The 5,241-nt window shown below is 39.0% G+C and overlaps 1 pseudogene; it reads left to right on the forward strand.

Moving 5' to 3' along the window:
• Positions 1-645: 645 nt before the first annotated feature.
• Positions 646-4,961, forward strand: LOC107152169 (annotated as a pseudogene).
• The last annotated feature ends 280 nt before the right edge of the window (positions 4,962-5,241 follow it).

Here is a 5,241-nt window from a genome sequence, read left to right on the forward strand (position 1 = left end):
AATGTTAAATGAACTTAAGAATTGGTGTTTGTTGCATACAATTGTCAACTGACGAACACTGTAGTATGTTTTTATTATGTCAAAGCAAAAACTTTCACCGGACAAAGAATACTTCATCCAAGACTACTGCAGTAGGGCAGAAAGGCCAGAACTCTAGTCTAATAAACTCAACATCACAAAAACTAGGGCTGGAGAGTTTTTGAGAACTAAGGGTGAGGAGGTTGTGGCCACCTCTGTTTGCTGATTGGCCTTACCAAAAGGAAAGTAAATTTTCTCCTATCTTGACAACAGGAAGTAGCTTTTCAACTTGGAGTGAGGCACTTTCTGAAGTTAAGCTCCTTCCCTACCTTACACAGAGACTGGGAGATAGACATGCTGTCTTCCTTGATGTTTATATTACCATCAATGGCTTCCAGGTGCTCAGAAAAGATATTCCTGGTTTGTAAAACTGTCAAAAAGGTTTCATAGAGTTTTACATCTGAAAGGGGATGAGGAAGTATTTAGAATTTTATTTTTTCTAAATGTTTGGGGCCTTGAGTCAAGAGGAATGCTGTTTTAAATTTTGTTGAGCTGAAGGGAAGGTTAAAGATATTGTAGTCATTTATAAAAATTCTACAATATAAAGGAAATGTGTCATTACCTCAGATGACTTATACCCGTACCCCACATTCCTTCTCTGACCTTATTCTGAGGAGCATATGTTACCAGGTACAATGAAGTGAGAAGATGGGGAACAGAGACTTAGAACACTCATGGAGATGAGATGCACCGTCTGCAAAGACTCATATTCATAGCCACATCTTCCTTCTGTGACACAAAGAGACTGAGCAGAAATGGTGACCTAAGGTTGTCACTGATTTTAAGCAACTATTGGAGGGAGATTGTGGAAATTGTATTTTAGGAATTAAAGAAGCCAGTGTTTGAGATGCCATGACCCAGGAGAAATAAGAATAGCAGAGAAGAGAGACAAGCATACTGTGTTGCTTTTGCCCTTAAGGATTTTTCTAGATTCAACAGTGTTCCCTTGTTAAAGGCAGTGACAAAGAAGAACATAATTGCTATGAAGTTAAGTAGAGCTTTGGCACTCTTACATAGCTGGTCAGGCAAAAATTGGAGTTTGGGTTTGCCACAGAATAAGACCAAAGTAAATACCCCAATATTTCAAGGGAGACCTCTGACTAAGGGAAAATCATAAAATATTAGCTTTCACTAGTTCTGAAATTTAAACTGGACACATCAAATACCTGCTCTGGTTATACTCTGCCAGGCTGAAGAAATCTAAATCCTCCCTGGAAGAAAACAAAACAACATTATTCATATTCTCTGCAGTTTTCATACCTAATCAGCAGTACTCAATGAAAATAACAAGACATTCCATGAGCTAGGACTAACTGAACACTAAGTGGAAAGAAAGACCCATTGAGGACCTGGATGTTGGGCCTAACAGACTTGGATCTTAAAAAAGAAATTTCAACAGAAAACTGAAACATATAAGGAGCAAAATGGAAAATACTGAAATAAAAAGTTTAATTATTGCTTAAGAGCAGATTAAAAACTGTAAAAGAGGTAAAAACTGGTAAATAGAAAATATCCAGAGAATAATTTTGTGTTTTGAAAATACAGAAAACAGTTTAAGTCTTATAGGTCATAATAAAAAGGTCTAAAGTAGTACACCATGATCCCCAAATATTTAAAGTTGGATGAGTAATGCAGAACCAATATCTGAGGATCTACTTCACTGACAGTTTTTTCAACATAGATGAAAGGCATGTAGACCACCTAGACATAGGAGTTATTCAAAAGCTGCTTGCTACTGCTATCATGATGGTGGCATTAAAGATAAAGTCATCTGCTGGGTGAGGTGGTGCAGACCTCTCTCTAATCTGAGTGACTTGGGAGTCTGAGGCAGGAGGATCCCCAAGTTTGAGGCCAGCCTCAGCAACGTAGTGAGGCCCTAAGCAACTTTGCAAGACCCTATCACAAAATAAAATATTAAAAAAGTCTGGGAATGTAGCTCAGTGATAAAGTAGACCTGGGTTCAATCCCGTGTGTGTGTGTGTGTGTGTGTGTGTGTGTGTGTGTGTGTATAAAAGTCACCTGCTTTGCACATGTGAATTGTGCATTGTGACTTATAGGAATTTCCTATGCAGCTTTTTGGAATTCCTACCACACTTTAAGCAGCACATTACCTGTACAATGGACTGAGTAGCAACCACAAGATAAGAATTATGACCAAGATTCCAAGAAAATTGGTGTGAAATGTCAATTGGGCCTTCTGCAGTCATATTGAACTCAGAAATATCAAGTAACTGTGATGAGGCAGAGTTTGAACAAGAACTACAGAGTGTTTCTAATTTCCTGTACAGACAAAATCAGCAGGAGACTAAGGGGAGATGAAGGGATGAAAAGATGGAGATAATACTGGGAAGAAAAGTTTGATAGAGCAAAATCTCTTGAGAAGTAGAATTAAGAACATCTAGATTTCTCCCAGAGATAGAGAAAGAACCAATTATAATACATTGATTCTCAAGTCTAAAATAACCAAACCAGGAAACTGTGAAATTGGTAACAAATAGGTGCTCTGTAGCTTTTGCAAAAGAGATCACCAGATTCATAGCCCTTCCAAGGCCTGGAGGGGATGTGCTGTATTGAGAGGAGGCCAGTACCCCAGCAGGGTAGATTCCTGCTCAGGAGGTATGAGCTGCTTGAGAAATAGAAAGTCTGAAATAATTAGTAAGAAATAAGAGACAGAGACAGAAATTTAATTAAAAAGGAGTGCCTGATAGGTCTTTTAGTCCTGATAGGAGCTGAAACTGAACAACTAAAAAGTGCCTCTGGTTCTTTATTTAAGGGAGAGTTCATCAGAAGTTTCAGCAGCAGGAGTTTGGGTAATCTTGTTTTGGTGCTTGCTTCTCTGTGTGGCAGGGGTCTTGCAATAAACAGGTTGGTTGGCATTTTGGCAAGCCACACCCATCTCTGAGAGGGTGTATGGCTCCAGCAGGTCACCCCATCTCTGATGCTGTGCTGCACCTTTTTTTAAAAAATTAGGTATATATGACAGCAGAATGCATTTTGATTCATTGTACACAATTGCAGCACAATTTTATACTTCTATGGTAGTACATGACGTAGCATCGCACCATATGTGCAGTCACACATATACCTAGGGTAATGATGTCCGTCTCATTCCATAATTTTCCTACCCCCATACCCCCTCCCAACCTCTCCCTCCCCTTTGCCCCATCAGAGTTCCTCTATTTTTCCCATGTGCCTCCCACCCCGTTATGGATCAGCATTCACTTGAGAGAACAAAAACTGAATGGTATTGGCACCAAAATAGACATGTAGACCAATGGTACAGAATTGAAGACACAGAGACAAAACCACATAAACACAGTTATCTCATACTAGACAAAGGTGCCAAAAAATATACATTGCAGAAAAGATAGCCTCTTCAACAAATGGTGCTGGGAGAACTGGAAATCCATATGCAGCAGAATGAAAAAAAAAAAAAAAAAAAAACACCTATCTCTCACCATGCACGAAACCCAACTCAAAGTGGCTCAAGGACCTAGAAATTAGATCAGAGACCCTGAGCCTAATAGAAAGAAAAAGTAGGCCCAAACTTTCATCACATTGGATTAGGCCCCAATTTTCTTAACAAGACTCCTAAAGTACAAGAAATAAAATCAAGAATCACTAAATGAGATGGATTCAAACTAAAAAGCTTCTTCTCATCAAAAGAAACAATCAATGAGGTGAAGAGAGCGCCTACATTTGGGGAGCAAATTTTTGACACATCCATCTCCGAGAGGCTGTATGGCTCCAACAGGTCACCCCATCTCTGATGCTGTGCTATACCTGGCAGGTCAGATAGAGCACTAATCTCCAGGAGATAAAAAGAGCTCAAAAAACAAACAAACAAACAAACAAACAACCCAATCAATAAATTAGCTGAGGAGCTGTGCTAAACTTTCAATGGAGCTAGGTAGGAAGCCGCATGAACCCAGAATTCCCAAACCAGCAGGATTGCGCTGGGAGTTTCTGATACCAGGCTTTCCTGCCTGATGGCTTTGATCTGGTTCATGCACAGTTCATGGATGGCTCCTGGCAGTCAGTATTGGGCACATCATAAGTTTAGGAAGTGGTCAACATTCCTTCTTCCATTGTGAAAGCCATGGTCATTTTGTAGGAGATGGAACCTGCAAAGACCATCCAGATCTACTTTGGTAGAACGAGCCAGACTGCATCTCATCCTTCAGATAGTTTGGGAGAAATTTCTGCAGTTTTCACACTTGCTGTGATGTGAAATTTTGCTCTTCTCTCTTCCACCTATGTTTCATCTTCATTGACAGGTACAGTGCTCTGTTATTCACTCTTTGGTCTATCCTATCAAATCCATAGTGTCTGTGTTGGGAATTTGCATTGGCATCTCCTGGACCCTGCGCCTGGTGTCCAGAAGTGCTGTGTTCTACACAGGTGTCAGTGATGATGGAGTGGAGTGATTTTCCAGTGCCCTCAACTTCATAGTAGGTTGTCAGCCTATTATAAATCAAATTTGGATTTTGGCAGATTTTCTGTTACTTTTCATTCCTACTTCTATTTTAATAATTTTGTATAGTAATATTTTTTACGTGGCCAGAAAAACAGGCTAAAAGAGTTAAAAATATTAGCAAATCAGAGTCATCCTCAAAGAGTTACAAAACCAGAGTGGCCAGGAGAGAAAGAAAAGCAGCCGGGTAGCCTTTGTCATCTCATGGTATCTGTATTCAATTCATTGATTCTTTGCTGATTTTATAAGTCTTTCCTATGTTTATGAGGTATTTTGCTGGTTTAGTTATGGTAACTCTTTTCTAAATACTTTGACTTTATAATACCCTTGGTTTAAGAGAGCAATAAAACTTACTATGACCAGCCAGGTACTAAGAGATAGTTCATCAACCATACATTTATTTTTCTAAATCAGCTAACTTTGATAGAGGAATTCATTGACATCATGAGAATTTCCCAGTCATTATGACAGTTACACAGGAAATGCATATGATACATTAAATTGAAGAAGGGAAATGTCACCTCAATTCTACAGCATAACCTTCATGCTAGTAGCTTCTTGGTGAAATAAACATTCTGAAGCATTTGAGAGAAACATTATTTACTAAATGATAATTGACACAAGATGTATATTTCCCAGATTCCTCAAACCTGCCCAGTTCCTTGCTTTGCTCTGTGATTGATTATTTT

Source organism: Marmota marmota, unplaced genomic scaffold, assembly GCF_001458135.2.
Source record: "Marmota marmota marmota unplaced genomic scaffold, marMar, whole genome shotgun sequence".
Taxonomy (NCBI): domain Eukaryota; kingdom Metazoa; phylum Chordata; class Mammalia; order Rodentia; family Sciuridae; genus Marmota; species Marmota marmota.